At 38.6% G+C, this 21,834-nt stretch overlaps 2 protein-coding genes across 4 annotated transcripts in view; one reads left to right on the top strand and one right to left on the bottom strand.

Moving 5' to 3' along the window:
• Positions 1-21,834, top strand: part of dph1 (diphthamide biosynthesis 1) — a 123,830-nt gene that overhangs the window by 57,464 nt on the left and 44,532 nt on the right. For all 3 annotated transcript variants that reach the window (XM_077722278.1, XM_077722277.1, XM_077722275.1), the window contains exons 4-7: positions 4,698-4,852; positions 14,068-14,188; positions 18,240-18,319; positions 20,183-20,265. The gene's annotated coding sequence lies outside the window, so the exon portion shown is untranslated. The remainder of the gene's footprint in view (positions 1-4,697; positions 4,853-14,067; positions 14,189-18,239; positions 18,320-20,182; positions 20,266-21,834) is intronic.
• Positions 1-21,834, bottom strand: part of rtn4rl1b (reticulon 4 receptor-like 1b) — an 81,581-nt gene that overhangs the window by 46,738 nt on the left and 13,009 nt on the right. The gene's annotated exons all lie outside the window — the stretch shown is intronic.

Raw genomic sequence — 21,834 nt, 5'->3', positions numbered from 1 at the left:
TTGGTGCCATCTTACGTATTAATTAAACACTCCCACATTGGCCAGATTGCAGCGAAAAGCCCTTTTAAAATCCGTTTGATATCTAATGCATGTCAAAAACATCATTAACCTACTGTAGACTTGAACTTTGTTTTTCATTGGTGGTAGGAAAGTACCATGGTCGCATAAGTTTGGTTGAATGCATAAATTTCTCTCTTTCATCACGGAGTGAAAACATAATGAAATCATGCAATAGAAATTTAATGAATGATTTAAAGCTCAGTACACTTGCGCATGTAAACGGATAAGTTTTAATGTGCATCAAAACAAAATATTGACTTGAATATTGGCTGCATGTGGCGTCTTTCTCCAATAACGTGAGTGCCATAGTAGTAGAAGTGTCCTTGCTCTTCCATTAATAGTTTAAACCGTTAAAATAGGTGGGCGCGTGCTGCTAACAATCAGTGTAATGCTGTAATTAAAGCCAGCATGGTGTCAGCTCAAATGCAATGATACGGCACATCAGAGTGTTTGCAGTCAAACGGGTAGTGAGAGAGAGGAAAATAAAAACTAATCTAACGAGCTTAGGCTTGTAAAGGGCGTTTGTCTCCGGCTGCATGACAAAGATGAGCATCCGCTTACCACCCGACGTATTCCGTGGCGAATCTATGATGACGCCAGCTACTGGCAAAAACAAAAGGTGGGACAAATTAATTCGATGACATGAAAAGCCTGCATTGTCAGATAAGCCAAGAAAGCGTCGGGGACGAGGTATGAAATATAGCGGTGGTTTGGTCCATGTGCTGTTGTGGGTTTGTTACTTCCCGCATCAATAATTCATTCCTCTGGTGTTATGTTTTTTGGCGGCCTTCTTTGTATGGGCACAATGTAAATGCCAAGACATTTGAAAGGTCAGCGAATAGGCTGAAGAGGTCAACGAGATCTACATTCCATGATATGTGTTAGAATGTGGTTCACGGCTTCCCTCTAAGCTTTTGTGTAAAGATTGTTTCATTTTATGTACAGTCAGTGCTATTCAGAGCGCCTTCCAGTTGAAGTGGATTGGTTATCTATCATCGTCAATGGCAGTGAATGAGTTACTTGTGATGAGGCTATGAAAATTATATGATTACAATTTGTTATGTATATTATTTGATACCTTGAAAATATATACTATTTATACATGTTCCTGTGAGCCTTGAGAGGGAAAGCGGTACAGAAAATGAAGGAATGAAAAACAGGAATTTGGAAATTATGACTATAATATCACCATTGATTAACGATACTTAAATATAGAATTTTAATAACATAACAAACTAAATATAATACAACGCAAGGATAAATTAAGATGCCATCTTTGCTTTTTCTATTTTTTGAGTTCAACTGCATATGCATTTCCAAATAAATTTGTACTTTCTATTTCCCCTCTGACACTACATATTTATTTCCCCACTTAAAATGTTTTGCCCATCAAAAGACTAATTATAGCCTTTTCATTTCGGTGGTTTCAATTCGCTGGCCGTTTGTTCATCTACAACAAAACCACCCGGGCAGTTAAAAAAAAGACTCCATTCTTTGGGCAAGGAGCCAGCGAAGAACCTTGAGCCGAGAAGGGGCGTTCATGTTTGATGAGGAAATGATAAAGACGGAGCATCTTGCTGCCAACTTCCTCTGAATCATGGTGCGTGGACCTGGGGTAAGGCTCACTTTGTGGCCCAAAGCAGCGGAGGAAAAGACAAACAAAAACAAAATGGCAGCTTGACAGGAGATATGTGATGCTTTGAGCTTCAATTGTTGGCTCGGATGAATGAGAGGAGAGGCTTTAATGAGCGCCAGCTTATTCTGGTCACAGCTGGGGGAAAACATCATACAGTGCCACACACAAGTTCTTTTCCAATCCAACTATCCCCCACTATATTGTTGATAGAGCAGGGCAGTTGGGCAGCATCCTTGCAATGTTTTCATGCTGAAGCTTTTAAGGATGGAATATGCTTCAATGTGGCGTCAGCTGTATAACCTTGCCATATACTCACCTGAAAATAGAGACACTTAGCAACAGGGAGTGAGGAGAGGTGAGTAATGATTGTAAAAGGTATTTGTTGTGACCGTCCTTTCCTTTATACAAGCTATAGGGTTTGAAGAGCTACTTTCCTGCCTTCACTACACAATATATGACTAAATTTGGAACGCAAAACCTAAAAATAGAAACTGATTAAGAGACAGAAAAGACAAGGTTATGACAAGGTGGGATGAATGTGACCATTATAACTTCATGGTTGCCCTTTCATAGTTGTCATGATTAATTTACAAAGACGTGTATGGAGAAACACATCTTTTGTAAGTATTTCATTATAATACATCCTTTATGTGAAACCACTCATTCCAAATTAGTTGCCATAGTGACAGCAAAAAATATTTTCCCCCTTCTGGCGTGATTTTTAAAAACATTTCAGTCAAACAAAGACAATGAGTCATAACATTCTTAAGACTATTGGTGCATTTCTGTCTGCCCGATTGTATTTTTCACAAAAGACACCATTACTTTGCAGTACCCCGTGGTTTAGAAGCCATGGAACAAATGTTTTGTCAAAAGTGCAATCAACTCACTTCCAGTTTTGATTTCCTAAAAAAATGAAAATAAAACGTAATCATTTAACTTGATTATTATAAATTGGATGCTCATGTAATGTTTAGGGCATGGGTTTAAAACTCTATGCGCAAAACGGTCAGATCTGGAATGCTTATGTAAATCCTTAATGATTAACAAGGAACATTTTAGAACCAGGTTTTAAGAGTGGAAAAGTAGGATTCAGTCTACTTGTGTTTCTAAAATAGTTGTCTATATTAATTTGTTCTTGGAGGAGTGGTCAATTGGTTGATTAATTGTGGCAGCACTAGTTGGCAGACACACAAACATCCCTCTGTAGGAAAGTCTGTTGACGTTTTGGGACTTGATAAAAATAGGTCTGGCAACCCTGGTTTAGGGACTCCACAGCCTTAATGGAAGTGAGACCACATTCTTGTCACCGTTGCAGTGTAGCCGTCACCCTGGCTCGTCTTCATCCCCATGCTGAAACATCATGTCTCCATTATGGATGTCTAAATTACACTCTGACACTTTCTAACATTGAGCAAGCCTGGGTGGAAGGACGCAGAGGGTGGCGAGTAGCTGCTCTATTTACTGTAGAACGTCTGTGACTTGGCTTTAGTATGAAGCTGCAGATCACAAGTGATGTAGAGTGGCCTACTTCTTTTTCTGGTCATCCATCACTGATGTGCGGACATGCTGCATGATTTATGTTGTCTGCACAACACTGCAGCGAGGAACATGGCAGGCCACTCCCCTCTTTTCCGCCCTGTCAACGTATCCTTCTTTTTTTTTATTTGGAGGACAAAGAGCAAATTGGATGCCATGCGGTTTTTATATTGTTTCCCATTACTTTAATGGGGTTAAATGCGATCCCAACTCCAACAAAACATGACAAAACACCCATTTTATGCATGACAATAAAACAGCAATGCTTTCTTAAGCCCTTCCGAGCTTTAAAATGAGGTCCCATTTAACCCATTCGCTGCCATTAAGAGGGATAAACATCCAATTCATTATTCTCTCCAAATTGTTTATGTCATCTTCACTGGGAACAAATAAGTGAGTTAATCACCCCAAAAGCGCACATTTTCTGCTCATCAACATCTTTCTGTGAAATTACTGCAATTGCACATGCAATGTGTTCCTTCAATGAAACTACAATAATCCTAATTTACTTTGGTTCATGAGATTAACTACGCACGTTAGGTGGGTAGCTCTACTGTTCCAGATAACGTGTAGAGATAGTACACTTGGCTCTCTTCTATTTTTCTATTTACAGTCAGAGATTGTTATCATTAGTGGCACAATCTCATGAGTGCATTTCATGACGGAGTGAGGCTGGCCTTCAGCTTGTTGATGAAAAGAGAGATAGAGAATGAGAAAAGACGAGAGATGAGCTCGTCACACAATCCGGCGTATTGATTGATTCCCATGGCTGGTGCTCAACTCACATCCAAAGACTTAGTACACACACCTACATACATATTATATATACAGTATCCCTTCCATCCAGAAATAGCCCATAAATTCAACAACAACAACATCAAAGAATCATTGTAATTTATGGATAGCTCTATATGGTTCGAAAAGCATTGTTGAATATGATGTGCACTTATTTGGATTATCATTCTTTACATTATTAGTGTGGAGAAATATCTTACTAAGTGTTTGTATATTCTTAGGAGTGAATTTTTGGCACAACTGAAGACCCTCATAACTAGGCGTTTATCCAGCCATTCACCTTTTTATTGCATTTTTCCTAATAGCAGACACATGGATATTTGTATTGTGTTCCGATTTAGTTTTGGATGATTTGAAGACGAGCATACCACAAAACAAAATTATTGACAATACAACAAACTATGCTAAATATGGCCCATAATTTGAATATGTTCTTTTTTGTCCAATGGTATTCAGTTGTTGACCATGTGCTTAATCTTTTAATTTTCTTCTAATAGATGTGAATGTGTCCTGCTTTCACGAGTTTTGAAATTTTGCTATTTTGGGAACTATGTAACCTGCAGAGAACAAAAAGAATCTTGCATAGTCCCTATTGTTTTGCTTTTGCATTGCACGGCCCCTCCTAAATTTCTAGTGTGACATTGTATCATCTTTAATTCATATTTAGATCATGCAGATAGATGTACAGTTCATGTACACAACGACAAGCAGCTGCAAGTGGTGCGCACACAGCCATTGTGCTACGACAACAGAAGCATCAGGAGACGATGGTTATTCTTGATATCAAACAAGCAGCTGTGTTCTGGACACCATCACAAGTAGGTCAGTCCCTCTGGCTTCATTATTGTTATTTTCCTTTTGAACTCATTAGCTGCCCTTATCGACGATAGCTGTCCAATCCAATGTCTTTTTTTGCAAGTTCGAGTATAAATTAAAAGGTTTTGAAGTACTCTGAAGAACCCCACCAGTTGTCTCAATGCGGTCTCAGTCACAAAGCTGGCTGCTGATAGAGGTGGGAGACGGAGCTTTAATCCAACACTCTGGTTGCTAGGATACCACTTTGGGCAAGGTTTAGGGACTTTTGAGCGCACCTGTAACAGGACTTGAACGAAGCCAGAATCCTTCTTCTGTCTTGTGATTTGATATGGTCACTTAGCATTTCTGACTGCTATATTTTAATTCAGAATTTGTATCTTTCTATTCAAATCCTCTCAACTTTCTCAGCAGGATGCAAACAAAATATAAATGAAGTCACGGCAGTCCTAGCAGCTATTTGTTTTTCAGATATTTCTACTTTTTACAGAACGCCCTTCTCTATAAATGTGTTTCTCTTTCTGCTCATTTACTTTCCAACCCACAGGCCCTTCTTGTGCACAATGCAATACTTGCACTTAGCCCTCGAGCTGGGAATATAACCCTTGAGAGATTCCCTCCAAATGAAAAGTAGTAGCGCTCAATATGAAGAAATGGCAAGTCTGAAATCTTGCCACAGGAATTTTGAAATTATTTTTATATAAATGAATATAATCCCCCTAAAAATATTGTGTATCTAGCCATCCATCCTTCCCCCCCAATTCTTTAAATTAGGTATATAAACCACTGTTTACTACAAAATGTTGTTGTTGTACTATTACGATTGCGCTAAACACAAAAAAAATTAATTAAAACATGAACGGATTACAGTAATCAGATTATTGATTACTGTAATATGTAACTCTAATCAGATTACCAGACTATACAATGGTATTATCAAACAAGTTTGAGTAACCTAAACTGTCAATCCTTCCTAAAACCCATTGTCAATACATTAGCCCATAAGCAGTCTATTTATTTTTTAAAAACATAGATGTTTGTCAGAAATCTAAGAACCTTGTGATAACCTAATGAAGGCCATTCATACTGGGTGTCTTGTTATTGCATTCCAGTGACAACAAACACATTTTCAGCAACAGTCGAGAGAAATCAAATTTTCTTTTTCTTTAACCTAGTGACCACCCACACAGACAAATACACATCACTGAGTTATCCAGTGAATACGAAAAAAAAAGCCTTGCTTGTTTCTCTTTCATACGATGGACAACTCCCCAAAGACTTCCCCTTCCCTTTTTACAGTCCGAATCTGAGTCGCGAAGCTTCCGTCTTCATTCGCCTACGTTAGTGATTAAGAGGAGAGGACAGAAGTATGAGGGCACCGATAGGCTAAAGCAGCTGTGGCCTGAATCTTCATTCATTCATTCATTCATCTTCCATACCACTCATCCTTGAAAGGGTTGCGAGAGTTGCTGGAGCCTAACCCAGCTATCTTTGGGCGAAAGGCAGACTACACCCTAGACTGGTCGCCAGTGCGCCATGGGGCACTCAGAAAGGGAATTGAGCCCACGTCCGCCCACACCGAAGTCAGGCGAGTAAACATCTACACCAGGAGGCGGCTGGCCTGAATGTGTCACACTCAAATGTTACTTAGTGCGCCAGCTAGGGGACTGAACATAAGTAGGGAGAACACCAAAACGCTTTACAGGGTCGCCATCAGCCTTAATGTAGTCTGAGAGGCAGCTACAGACAGCACACAGCTTTTGCTTTCTTCGGACTAATGCCGTCGAAAAACATATTTTTGTTTTGTTGGACAATACGTGGACGCATCTCCGCCTCCGGAATGTGTTAATGTGATTTCTACATAATGCAGCACGTTTGGAACTATATTACATCTTGTCACATTAGAATGATTTCAGTATATCTACGTATATATCCATTGTGAATGTTTACCCCTGCGGGTATTACATGACAGTCCTGAATGTTTTCTTGGGTGTTCTTCCACTTTGTTTTGCCTTTTAACTTCAGCTATCTTTCATAGAACTATCACAAAATTCGAAAAAATATGAATTCTTCCACACATGGGTGGCATTTTAAGTCATAAATGAACTCAAAATTCATGAAAAAATATGACTTTTTAGCCTTCTTAATTCTTTTCGCAACACAAAATCAATGCATTAATTAATTAATGCAATTCATAAACCAGAGGCAGCATTTTTTAAATCTGCATTGCCTACAACCTGCATGCAAAATAAGGTTGCAACTAATTAATCAGCCCTGATTCATTTTTTACCTTTTTAAATCGGACTTTGAGAATTGAAACATAACTACCAAATTTCAAAACAATCTGTTTCACAATGACAAAAGTGTGGGACTTCTAATTCAGTGTCCCCAAGTTCACAAACTCTTTAAAAAACATGGAGCTATGCATGAATTCACAAATCCTCTGCACATTGTTGATAATCATACAAATCTGCGTGGCTTGTATTGCATATCTTATAAATGCCACTGAGCTGAACACAAATATGAACTGCACACAAGATGGAAGACCTTAGGATTTTGTTAGTTTTTTTTGCCTCACGGCAGTGTGGACAAATGCCATTACTGTCTTGGAGGCATTTCAGGAGTGCAAAGCTTGAAATTAACAATAGAAAAGCAAAAACAAACACAGGGTAGGATGAAGAAAGTTAGTGCCAATGTTGTCCAGTGACAGGAAAATTTTGGCACTTCTTGCATCAGCTCTTGCAGTTGTAGAGAAACCAAGAATTTTTTAAGGAATAAAATGAATATGCAATCCGAAGTGCTTTGAGGATATAGTGGCTTTGATGCATTCAGGGTTGATGCAAATGAGAATAGATCATTGGCTGCGCTGTTTTTTTTTCTCTTTCTCTCGTCTCGTGAAAGTGACAAGTTCAGACGGACGGGAAGAACAGCGGTGGGTCCCAAAAAAAAAAAAGGAGAGAAAAAAAAGACCGGAAAAAATATTAGATTGAGTCAAGTTTGGAGCTTATTAGAAGCTTACCTGACGCACAGAAGGAAACCCAGAGGAAAAGTCAGCTGCAAATGTAACCATGAAATGCTTTCAAACCTGTGAAAAACTAACAAATATAGGCCTACTGTGGGAGCACAAACAGCCACAAATCTTTTACTGCAAAGGCGTTTAAAATGCAGATGTGTGTGCTTGTGAAATCCAATGCATCAACCCACAGAAAAACAAAGATGGAGCCAGGGTTTTGTGGCCAGATGCAGGAAACAGGTGGAATTTGACTGGATGAGCATAAAAAGGGAGCAGCCCATGCCCACTCAATCCGCTCATCTGTTGCCATTACACCCATAACCACTCCCTCGGGGGTCACTTTCAAACCTAAATTCCGCCTCTTTTTTGTTGCTTAACTAAAAAAAGTGAGACAAATGCTATTTGAAATGAAACTTTTGATTTGGGGTTCTCATATCGTCTCATTTTCTGAACCGTTTTATCCTAATGAGGGTCACGAGGGGTGCTGGAGCCAATCCCAGCTGTCTCCGGGCACACGGAGACACTCACACCCGTACGTAGGGGCAATTTAGAGTGTCCAATCAGTTTACCATGCATGTTTTTGGAATGTGGGAGGAAACCGGAGTACCCGGAGGATACCCACACTGGGCCAGAGAGAACATACAAACTCCACACAGGTGAACCTAGGACCCCAGAGCTGTGAAGCCGACATACTAACCACTCGCCCCACCGGGCCGTCCTGATTGAGAATTAGGTTACAAATGAGAGAGTGGAGATGTGGAGAGTTGCAAATCGAATAATTTGTCAAAGTCTTATCACTTGTGGTTATGAGATTGTGTCCAGACCTTAAAGAAGAGGTTGTCTACAGGGAATTAGAAATGGGAAGCTTTTGAGATACTGTACTTCCCACTGGAATGAAACCATTTTTCAATGCTAATGAAGGTTGATAAGAGTCAGAATGTTATTTCATGACCAATCCTACCTTATAATAATTCAGGACTTTTCATTACAGTTTAGTTTTTATTAATTTTGAAATTGCTCCCCTCGTAATATGTTTTTTTTTAATTTATTTTAGATTTAAAGCAATATTTCCCACTTTTTATAGTATTCATCTTTCTTCAAATGATTGCTTCTTTAGTTTTAATATTCTAAATATATATTATTTGTCTGGTGCAGGATTGACCTGCAACATTGAGCCTATTGATTTGATACCGCACTTATATCAACAATTAGATGTGAAGTTTTCTATGAGTCTTTTGGAAAAATTATATGCAATTTAATGGATTTTTCATGCCAATGGGGTACTGGATTACATTGTGCAAAGGACCCTATTTTATTTATTTTTTGCTTGGGGGGGCATTTTTGTAGGCTGAGACTGAATTGATGACAATGAGTTAAATTACCTGGATATAAGAAAACACAGCAGGCTCGTACAAATAAATGGCCCTAGTTTTGGTGTCCACTTACGATGACGGTGCCAAACCAAAAGAGCCCTGCTGGTTTGCATGCCTTGCCGCGTTTGACCTCTGAGCAGGCTGAATGGCTATTTGCTACAGATGGCCTGTGAGGGACTTTACTGCTCATTGCTCACCCAGGTACCACTGCTGTCACATTGCACACGCACACAATCCACCCACTCACACAAGCAAAACACACGTGAGTGGCACTAGCATCTGACAGTGCTCGAGAGTGCCAAAGAGCCCCAGGCGTGCCCCTGCTCGGCTCGAAAAACTTGCACAATTCACTAGAGAGAGCCCTCATTGTGTAAACTAATGCCCTTCTCAACAGCTAGCTTGTGTTCCTAACTGACAAAAACATCAAAAATTCATGAGACAGACACACTAGTGCTTTAAAATATATGAGTGACAAGGGTTTGATTCTGATAAATGGCACTCTCACTGCTTTTAGTTGCAGCCACAATATACAAATTTTGCAGATGTCAAATGCATACGAACAGGGAGGAATGGTCAGGAAATGTGATGTTTATTGTTAGCAGTGAATCAGATTGAAAAACAGATATACTTCCAACGTACTTATGTCTGACTGGCCAAAGTTATTCACCGTTCCCTACTGTAATCTAATTCAGTGATCTCTATAGTAGGCTATTTTGAAAAATAAAAACAAACAATAAAAAAGGCAGATATGGTCACGAAGCAACATCTAACAAAGTTTGTCTGCTTCAGTTATAATGATGTCTCTGTTTTTATTTTTTGGAGGATAACAGGTTTAGAATGAAGCCCAAATGAAAGAATTTGCGAATTGTTGAATTCTCTATTTATTTAAGTAGAAATAGATAATAATGACACCAGCCCAATGATTCTGCTGATTGATTAAAAAATAGTTGGGTTTATGACCATCATAACATGTACAACAGCCTACTATATTGGTAAAAAAGTAGTTTTTTTTTGGACACATTCTAGTGTTTACTGCACCCAAATGAGCCTTGATAGGACAAAAGTATCCCTGACATGGCCAGTGATACATTTACAAGTTTTTTTGCTGAGGCCATTTTGCTGTCGGCATATATTGTCCAATTTTTTAGCCCCGCTTGCAGCTTTTAATTTAACCTGAGTCACTCATGCCCGTCAAGTCCGCCTGTGAGAGAAGACCTCAATAACTTGATGAGGAAACAAGGGAGGCGCTGACATGTTTTGCCAGATGTTTTCTTTTTTTCCCCATGGCTTGTAAACACACTCCACCTGTACAAGCACATGCACGTTTTGCTATCTTCTAAACAGTGTCCTGGTTGACATTGTGGTAAGCATGGAGCACGTTGTGTGTGTGTGTGAGTGTGTGTGTGTGTGTTTTGGGATCTGTTGGCTTGCCGCGTGCGTGTTAAGAGTGTTAATGTGTAACAAGTCAATGCGTTCGCTTTGAAGATGTTGGAGTAGTCAAACAGATGAAAGCATTTTTTTTTCTCACTGATGCCTTCCACCATCACCCCGCCTCCCCTCGCCCTCTCACCGTAATCCGATGGCGTGCTATCCTCCGCCTTCCGCCAAGTTGACATGAGACCCGCCGTTCATTTTTCTTTTCGAAGGGAAATGGATTTAAGAGAACAGTCTATAAGGATTTTTGTCAGGTGAATGTCCCTCAAGGGGTACACGGATGGATACGTTTTTGAGAGGAGCATTTAGAAGGAAAAGTCAATTCATTTCACACACGTCCACACTCTTTTAAAGTGATAATTGAATGGTTGAGCAGTGAAAAATGTGAATGACAACAATTTCTTGTTTGGGGTTGCCCTTCAAAATTACCCCTTTTCACAGTTGGGGTTAAGTCAGAGTGGCTTACCTAAGTCAAATGAAGATAGAGGCTCACCAATGCATTTTTATAATAGGACCTTTTCATAACTAGAAAGAAAGGAGATGGGTTTACATTGTTTTTTTCTTTGGTTTGAAGAAAGGGGGCACGGCATCCCGCATTCATCAGTGAGGACGTCGAGGAGAAAAGATTAGTGTGCCAATGACCTCAGTGGAGGTTAATACGGGAGCGGGTTGCAAGTTTGTAACCCAGGAAGAAAAAAAAAGATGAATTACTGTGATGACGTGCACGCATCGCCCTCATTGCTCATTTCTGTACTCATTTACAAACTTGGAATTTGAAGTGTAGGTATGAAGCACCACTTGCTAAAGGTGCATTTGGAATCATTTTGAATGCATTAGTGTTGATTTTATTGATTGGATAATGATATGGGTCAATAGAGTAAATTCATCTCATTTAGAGGAGAAACAGGGAGTTGTGAGAGCGAGAATGATATACTTTAAACGACCATAACTGACTTATTGAAAATGGCTGCTAATGGTCTTTGTTGCAAGGCTCCATGTCTCACTTTTATTTCCCCTGTGAATGCAGACATGATGGACACATTCAAGCAAGTTCATATCTAAAAGAAAAAGGAGTAATAGTCTGATTTATAATTTAGGCAAAAGCCACTCAGAAAAACTGAAATATTTGCTAGACAGTGACTACATTTGTTAAAGGAAAGCATATAGTAATAATAAATATATTAAGTGTATGTTTTTTCACAAGTGAATTCACAGTGGCCTCCTCTATCCATTTTATATCAAGGTGGAAGCCATATTTTCTTACTTTGGGTAATGTAAATAAACTTTGAAAATAGCATTTGGCTGTACCTGAAGCCCAGAGAGGACAAATTTCAAAGGTGGCAAAACAAATATTCGCTGTGTGATTCCTCAGCAACAGTGCTTCCGGCTAGGTGGGCAAATATCAGGAGTCTAATTAAGGGAATGACTTTTCACTGTCTGTCTGATGAAAGCCAGGTTACAGGCCAATTTCAATTACCTGCAGAGGAAAGCCATGTTTGAATACCATTGAATTGAGGAATGGGCCGGTTTAGGGCTTTGCTGATGTGCATTAACCTCTTTATTCTCAGGAAATGGAGTGCGGAGAGGAAGTGAACTTTTCCAAAAAGTGTGATAACTTGCAGATGAGTCTTGAAAAAGAAAAGATGAAAAGCAATAATAGAAATGTAAGGGTTGTGGCAAGGAGAAGGAATCATTTGGAAAGACATTTTAATGACTTTCAGGAACCACTTGAGTCATAATATGATTAAATTATAGACACTTCAACACGCTTTCTCCCCACATTTAAATTTCCCCAAAAGCAAGACACATTTTTCACTCAAACCAAACAATAAAACATTGTTACCTTTAAAAAAAACTAGTAAAATATTTTGAACCTTTCCATTTTTAAGAAAAATAATGTGCTCTCATTCCCTAAAATGTCAACATTGGGGAAAATTGGAATGTGTTTTTGGTTGTTTTTCCCCTTTACAGTATTTGATGGTTATAGTAGCCCAATCCCTTTAAACTGGGAGACCCAGCAGTGATAATTACCTGCCAGTCTCCCAGTTCCAAACAGAAAGCCTGGCCAACATCAGCAAACGCTCCACAGTAGAATGTTGGATTTGTTCTAGACTCCAAGCTTGCCTTTGGGTATTAACAGGATAAAATGCCACCTTCTAATAAGCTCCATCAGATATTCACTGCTCCTAAAGAGCAGTGTACCCCATTAGCGCTTCTACTGCAACACACCTGAGTTGGATTGTCAACGAGCACAAAGGGCTTTGAATCCAAACGTTCCCTCCGGACAGTAAAATACTCCGCCAGCTCCAGGCTTGGATTTGTCTACGTCGCTCTTAAATAATACACCTAAAGAGCATTAAGGGAAAAGCAAAATGAGGAGTCGCCCTTCAGGAGAATGAAATAAGGCTCAATAGTCTAAACTAGGAACTCATTTCCATACATCAGCATTTTTTATTTTTATTTTTTGCAAGCGCTGCGGGGAGTGTTTACTTCATTATCTAAAAAAAAAAAACTGCTAGTGCTCCTGTTCCTTGATAGCTCGCAATGGAGAGGGGAAAAAAGAAGAGATGATTTTAAAAAAGAAAAGAAGAATATCGAGAGAATTTAGGGCGAGGAGGTTTGATAGGAGAACACATGAGAGCGTGGGGGTCCTAACCTCAGGGGAAGGTGTTCAATCACGCAGGCATGGATCAGATTTCTGTGCAGGCTTAATTGGGTTTCCTCTTTTAATTATTTCTCCCACAAAAAAAAGAGCAAAAGAAAATTGCCAGAGAAACTTCGGCCCATTTTGTGTCACAAGGGATGGACTGTTCACTGGGAGAGCATTCTGGCAAAAGGACTGGAATCACATGCTTGGAAGTAGAAAGACAATAAAAAAAAGGTCAAAAAAAATAAAAACGGCTCACTCCTGGGCCCATTTTTCGAATCGAATAACTTCCAAAAGATTTCTTTGGTTGTTAAAATTTCATAGTCTTCCTACAAAGACAGCGGTGTGGTTTAATCTTTTCTGTGACCATTTCTGTAACCTCAAAAACAGATCAATTCACTAATATTTTATTTTATATGTTCATTTGCCCCTCCCCGTCCAAATGGATTGGACATCTAGCGCCGTCATGCATAAGTGTTGAAAAATTCATCATTCTAGTATGGATGTTTTAAATAGTAAAATTCTATATGGCCCTCCTAATGCATGACCTGCCAAAGCAGCAACTTTAAAAAGCAGATTCATTCTTTGTAAAGGACATAAAGCATATTGATTTATTACCTATTAACTTGAAATGTTCAATTAGGTTTTCTGTACCAATAAATCAGTGTCAGTGTAGTGACAAAGTCAAACATCCGTTTTCTCCAATGGCTTTGCTCCCTGATAGCATATCACTCAGTGCTCTTCTTTTTTTTGGCAGTGAAACTTAAACCCTGGGAATTGAAGAAGGCTCGGAGATGAGGGGGAGAAAAGGGCGCCATCAGCACCTTTTACAAATCATCGGACAGTCTCATTTCAACCCAGGAAACATCAAAACCGAGGTATAGATGAAGTTATATTGATTAAAACCAAAAGTACAGCCACTGCACAATTGGAGAGGAGAAGTTATAGAATTTGCATTTATCTTTTTGGCTTGAAATGATAAAAGAAGTAGGAAGCCGACAGACTCCATTTCCATTTCCATTCTGTGGCTCGTGAGCAATTCTATTGTGATTCAAATTTCAGATGGAAAAATTGCCTACCAATGCGTTGGTATAAAAAAATGTTTCAATTCTAAAAGGGTATGAATTATTACATTGTCACTTTAAATCAATTATCCTAAAAAAATGACAAATGTGAGTGCTACATTTCCTTTGTTCAACAAACACTAATTGTTGCTCAATAATTCAGGGAACTAAATTTCTAGGCAAGTTCCATAAACATCAAAATGAAAAAAAAACGGGTAAAACAACACATTGTTCAGCAAATGCCTTTAAAGAGGAGTTTTTTTGTTGCTGTGACCATTAGCTGTGATTGCTTTGCATTCCCCTCAATGGCCTGAGATCCCACTGTTCTCAACCTCAGCTCACAATGCACTTCCAAACCAATTAGTCCACCCTCAGTCGCCAGAGGCCTCACAATCCCTACAACGGAACCCCATACAGCTAACTAGTTCATTTATGTGCTACCATGACATACACACAAACACGCATATAAAAAAAACTCCAGTAATGGAAAAAGATACGGAGCCATAATATGATCAGAGTGGCCTTTTTTGCATTAGCTTGTTGACTGTGCCGGCTATAATTCTTTGCGTTTATACTGGTGGTATTTTCTTCACTTGGAAAGGCTCAGATGTAACAATAAATCAGCAGAAACTGCAGACAGGAAGAAGAAGAATAAAAAAAAAACAGCATCCCATCTTTGGGTCGTTTCCAAGCTGTCACACAGCAAAAGTATGTGTCGAGATGGAAGGCGTTTGAAGTTCATTAGTGCACAAGCATGTCTGGATGTTGGAAAGAAAAGCTACGCATTGGGGCTTTTGTGTTTTGTGCTCCTCCTCACATTGCGTCTAATTCCACATCAATCATTGTAACATGGCAAAGCGCAGAGCAGGAAAAGCAAATAACACTAAAATGCAATATTTATAGAATGGTTTACGGCATGAAACATGCAGGGTCGAAAAATATATCAACAAATGCCTAGAATAAGATATTGATTCCCATTTAATGTCGCATAACATACAGAGGGGGCCTTGAGGGCTCATCTTGAGTTGTATGGGAAATTATACATCTTCACTGCTCCAACTATGATGAATAAATTACATATATTAAGGTGACAATTGAGACAAGTGAAGCTCTTTTCCTATATTTATATATGTATATATATATTTTTTCCTTGCTGTTTTGCAATCAGGACTCTTTTCTTGTGCCAAATGTGATTTTTTTCACAACCTTGGCTCTCCATTTCAACAATTCTGTTACCTTTTTCCTCATAGTTCTTGTTTCTATTTCTACATTCTGGAATTCTCATTTTTTTGTAATTCTCGCTGTCTTTAATACTTACTATAGAATACTATGCTGGTTTCTGTGGGTTGTGATCTAAATGTGTACAGGTTCAAAGCGGAACTATTCTATTTCTGTGCACCTAGAGTATATTGCTTAGTTTTTTTGGGGGTTTGCCAATAGCACTACATATCTGTGCTATTTCAATTCTATATCTGATTCCGTACCTTTTTGGCTTCTAGCTTCCAGCACCAAAGTCAGGCAGAAAAAAATGTTGTAAAATAAATCGTTTGTGTAAAATAAAGCAATATACAGTAAAATATACTGCATAGCTTTGCTCTCCACATGCATAGCCATCTCGTTTAAAACTTGCGGTTATGTGGTTCATTGCCATGATCTGCTACAGACAAGGAGTTTTGTTGCAAACAAATCCCATCTGGTCTTATTGGAGCCCCGTGTCAAACACCTTAATGGCCTTCAGACATGTTAGTTAGTATCGCCACACTTGAATGCATCCAATGAAAAGACTAAAGCGATTCAGCAAATGCTTGCACGAGAGACATAAAACACGTCGATCTGATCGAGGTGCCAATTATCTTGCCAAAATGTCAGTTCAAAAATTATAACAAGAGATTGACAATGAATCAATATCATGGTTTAACTGACTAGTTAACTATTCACTTCAACCACTGTGACTGAGAAGATCACATCTTATCATTCTCATACGATTGTCAAGCAGTATAGAAAGCACACAAGAACACCCTTCAGAGTGGCCCTTGCCAATATTTATAGCGACCAGCGTTTAGATGTTTGTTTAAATCACGCTGTGACCTTCAAACATGGCGCAGAGAATTGGGATTGTACACTAGATGCCCTGGTAACACTTATCAGAAGACCTCCAAGTAATAAATGTACAACTATACAAAACATCCACAGTATCAAAGGCTATCTCTGTTGTCCGTGTGTATGTGATAGACTCTTCAAGGACCATTTGTTTTTTTCCCTTCCGTGTACCTCCCTGGATACAAGCTTGTTATGTGGTCTTGGTTTTATTGCTGTAAAATACAACCAAATACCACCGTCCTGCCCGCGATGAGTGCATCTAAATAAGATTTAGTGCAGTAATTAGCACTGCATTGAACGCCGACACTATTCTTTGCATCCCTTCCTATTAGGTTGCTATTGAGTATTTATTCGAAAGACCTAAGAGTGAAGCGCAAAATGTCAACTAGGTAATTTTCACATCACTTGTGGTAGTCACACTTAGCTGTCAACAGGTGCCATTTAAAATTTCTAGATTTTTAAACATCTGGGAAATAAATACTTAGTTTTTTATTCATGTGCCATGTATGAATGCTACTTCCTGATTACCAGATGGCAACATTGAAGTGATTGTGTTTATCACAATAGGCATTTAGTGCATATTTAGTCAATGAATAATGCATTGAGTTTGCCTTTGCTTTTTAACTGTTGTGAGAGGGGAATGGAAGAGGGTGCATTTTAAACAGCTATTATTCTCATAGAGGATAAAGGCTGACTTTGTCACCCTTGTAATGGGAGAGAATTTTATATAGATTGTGGCAATGTACATCCTGAAGTGATTTTTAACCTTTTGTAGGGTTTACAGTATATTGACAAACAACTATTCACAAACAGAATAGTGTTCCTTTTATATAACATGGTTTACCATCAAGTGCCTGCATACTTTTTCTTATTAGTTGACTACAATAGGACGTTTTATATTCAACAATAAAAATTATGATCTTCCTGAGAGCATAGACAATGACAGGGTAGAAAATTTTAAATGATGTTATGCTGGAACATCACTAAGCAACAAGATTCAGTTAAGAAATATTGTCAATACATTTCAAGTTCTGAAAGGTTTTCATCATTATTAACAATTTGCTATAATGGACATGGGAATCTTGACAGCATCAAACAGGACATGTTGTATGGTGAAAATTACTATTTAATTTACCAATTTTCCACAGTTTAATTTGTCAACAACAAAGGAAAAAAAGGCTGTTTGTTGGGTCACTAAAAACATCAAAATGTTTCCTTAAGGTGCATTTACTCTATTATGACAAATTGGTCATCTATTACAGACACAAAGACAAATGTAATATTATGACCAATATTAAAATACTAGATCAAAATGTCAACTTGTTATTTAAGCACTTATTGCACACATTTAATTAAGCATAGTAGCATCACACTATAAGCTGGAAGTAATAACCAACTGTGTAACCTATAGACTATAATATTTTTTCAATTGATTAATTAGCGTGCCTAAAATAAATAAATGAGCTGTGAGAATCAATGCTAGATTGCCACCAAGTTTTAAAAAATCCTTCATGAATTACAGAGGAGTAAGACTATAATGTTGCTGTCCACCAGAACAAAAAAATCATCAGCTACTTAAGTCGCACCCTAACAGGGTTTCAGTCTGCAAAAACACCTTTATATGAATTCACAATTGTATCAGTATGTGTGCACGTGCTTACCCACTTGAGGGTGTAATCATTCTGCTACATTTCCACCATGACCAAGTGTTTCTGACACTAAGGGCAATTTAAAGTGTTGTTAACCCAAGCATATTTTTTTGCAGGTGGAAGGAAATTTGACTACCCCAAGAAGCTTTCGGCTACCAGGCAGGGCAGATGTCACACCGGTAGAGGCAGCAGAGAGGTTAGTTGTTCCAATAAATTACACACCTTGCACAGCTCATCTTGCAGACTGCTGACATGTTGTCAGTTAAAGCTGTCAAGATGAGTGTTGTTTCTCCAAAGTGTAATATCTAAGTAAAATTGCATGGAAGAGGGAAGAGGCGGGTTGAATTCTAATCAGTAGCTCAAACCACATTTTTTCAACAAAAAAAAGGCCTCCCTGCTCTCTAGTTTTAGTTAAGTAATGCTGATCACAGGGCACCACACTGTGGACACATGAAGCCTGGAGGCATGATCCCCTGGGAAGAGAGCAAGATCTTATTCCAGCGCTCCCTTTTTGGCTTCGAATTGCAACGCCTGTGGGGGGTGTGATTGGCTGCAATTAGACAGCCTGAATTTACTCAACCTGCTGCTGAAACTAGCATGGATATATAATATAAATAGAGAATATCTACTAAAGTTACACATTATACTTACTTCCCATTACCAATAAGGCAGTCACTGCAAGTAGGTAGTCTGTCCATTTTCTTTGTGTGCCAATTCTGCAACCATTTTAATTGATTGCACATAGAAAAAAATGGTCTTTTCTTTTTCCATACCCACTCTCCTCGGACAACCGCTATCGTTCCCTCATTATATTACATTGATTCTAATAAAGGACTATAGACTGAGACGCTCAGAGCTCCACTGTCCAGCATCATCCACCTCCTCCCTTTTTAATTCAAGTACAATAGATGATCCCTATTGGTTTTCAAATCTAAATCCATTGCCTGTTTCTATGTAACGTACATTGATGTCATGTGAAGAAGACCAAATTTCCTTCCCATTTCTGTGATGACTCCATCTTTCCTCAACTGATGTTAAATACCCAAGTTGTAGGGCTGCTAAAGTGGTAGTCTAGGACATAAATTATTGCCACCACAGCTGCTTTTGCAGAATTTCTAAATTCATCCCATAAACTCTCCTTTCCTTTTCTAACAACTCAGGCTAAATTTAGTTCTCCTAACATAAAAAAAAAATCTCTGTCGAGTTTAGTTTCTTAAAATGTGCTACTTTTTTGGGGGTTTGAAGTGCTGAAAGGAAAGTCAACACCTTTATTATGAGCAGAAATAATCTGATTTAATTGGAAAAAAACATACTTTTTTTCTTGATGTGTAATTGTGGTGAAAAAATGTTATTATACCCAACATTTCATGTAATGTTGGCCACCTGACCTCGGACCAAAATATTTTAGCTAATCAAATAGATTCTTTTATTCATTATTTGGTTTCTCCAGCTCTGGCAGCACACACTAAATTAATATTCACTCACAGATAATAGACAAAAGCCTCTCGGACTATTTGTTGCAGTGACTAGTTTTTTTTTTGTGCATTAGCAGGAGAGACACAGAGGAGAGGATAGTTGAATAAATGTTCACCACATGAATTTTTCATCTGCCAGCAGCTGTTTTTATAACCTTTTCTCGGGACAACCATTGTGCCTGGGAGACCTTGGCGCATCAATGTTAGCATCACCAGCAGTGGGTTGAAGCTCTTTTGTTTTTATTGTTGGTGGGGGCGGAAGGACCATGTCTTATTGTTTAAATAGCGAAACCTTTGAAGCAGGGCTTTTTAAACATAATTCAATCCATTGAATGTCTCCTTAAAAATGACAAAGATAACTACCACTGCTACATGTAAATGCCACAGCAATTAGGGTTTCTATTTTAGAGAAAACCGTTGCGAGTTGCAATTTTAACATTTGATTGGTGGTAGGGAAAGCAAAGTTAAGTACTAAAACCCATCTAGAGTGATAAACTGAAAATTAGTTTAGTATAGGATTTGCAGCTCTGTTAAACTAATTGTGTTTTGTTGAAACTTTTGGTTTCTCTTGTATTATTTTACAGAAATTGATTGCACACTTCTAAGAGTGATGGATGATGAATTAGAATCTCATTAGAGTCTTTAATTGACCCAAATACTTGCCCAGGTGGGTGTCATTTCTTTATTTTGTTTTTAAGGTTTGTCTATTCTCTTATGCTATGATGGTGCACAAAATGCATCCTGCCACTGCCTGGCTTTTCAATTTAAGACCAAATACAACATGTAAACAGTCACTTACAGAGCCTTCAATGTCAGGCTTCTCTATACTTGGTTGGCCTTGTCATTTTATAATCTTGTTAGGCCACTGCGGTCAACTGTCTGCCTTTTATTTATCTGCCCTTGCACAAGAACCAAAAGTGATTGTCTTGTTATCTGCCGCTTTCAAATGGTGAAGAAAAAACTTTACTTCTTCATTTCACTTACAAATCATGATTTTTTTTTATTCTTATGTTCCTTCAATTGCCAAGTGTCTACTAAAAATAGTCCCGTCATATAAAAGGTTAATGGTCTTAAATCTGAACTTTTCACTGTAGTTACCAATATCTCCTATAAAGTTTAATAAACATTACTATCCTGGAAAAAGTCGAGATCTAACAACAATCAGACTCGGAAGAACAGATTTTTGCCCTTAGATGTTTTACATTGTGTTTGGGGACAAAACAGGAATATATGTTATGTTGAACTGTCAGCGCTGGTAGGCTTCCCATCTTGGGAATTTGGTTGGGGTGACTGGGGCTTATCGAAAGAAAGTGTATTCCCTGAGAAACTGCCCAAGCCTTGGTGTGTGCCAATTCATGTCCCAGTGCAGCTGCTGGTGCATGATGGCCAATGGAAAATATCCATCTTCTCTTATACTATCTCCTCATCCCCCTTGTGAAAAGTAGTATGACCTGAATACAGATCCAAATGAATAATATTCCCACTGTAGGTCACTTTTTCAGATGTGTGTATTCATTAAAATGCATTCATTCATTCATTTTTAACCCCGAAAGGTGACATTGGGGACTTTAAAGGACTGCAGCATCATAATCTGGCTTGAGAGTGAGTGGGCACGTGGACTGAAAAGTGAGGGGCGGTGAACACCGTGAATAGGAGAAAAACAAGCATAAAAAATAAGTTACGAGCCGCAGCCCCAGATTCACAATCATACTGGGAATCACAACATGTTTTAATAATTCAGGATGAAGGGAAAAAGTCTGCAGTGAGCGAGGGAAGCCAGTGACAGGGTGGAGAGAAAGAATCCAACGAGCACTCTGTGTGCCAAATCTTTCATATATAGGGAGGAGGGCCTTTAAGAGCGGTGTGGTACAAGGCTAAGCTATTCATCAGTTGGGCAGCACGGGATGATTTGAGCACAAAGAATCCATCTGCTTCTTGTTGTTTACGACCTTGACTTGCTCAGATGCTATTAAGTGGGTAGTCTACCTTTCTTACAGTGCAGCTTTTACCTTTTATGTCTTACATCATGTCCTGCCGCTTACACGTAGATTTGCCATATATAGGAAGCATTTGACTCAATTTTATCACCTTTGTTTTGGGCAATCTTAAGGAAGCGATAAGCCTGGAAAGGCACCTTTCACCATTTCCAAGTTAGGAAGTCATGTAACACAATTTTAGATGGAGCAGACTCAATAAAAAGATGCTATTATTGATTTTTATGATTATCATCCTAGCA

Source organism: Stigmatopora nigra, chromosome 8 (assembly GCF_051989575.1).
Source record: "Stigmatopora nigra isolate UIUO_SnigA chromosome 8, RoL_Snig_1.1, whole genome shotgun sequence".
Classification (NCBI taxonomy): Eukaryota; Metazoa; Chordata; class Actinopteri; order Syngnathiformes; family Syngnathidae; genus Stigmatopora; species Stigmatopora nigra.
The sequence above is the reverse complement of the archived record's forward strand: the minus strand, read 5'-3'. Positions and strand labels throughout refer to the sequence as shown.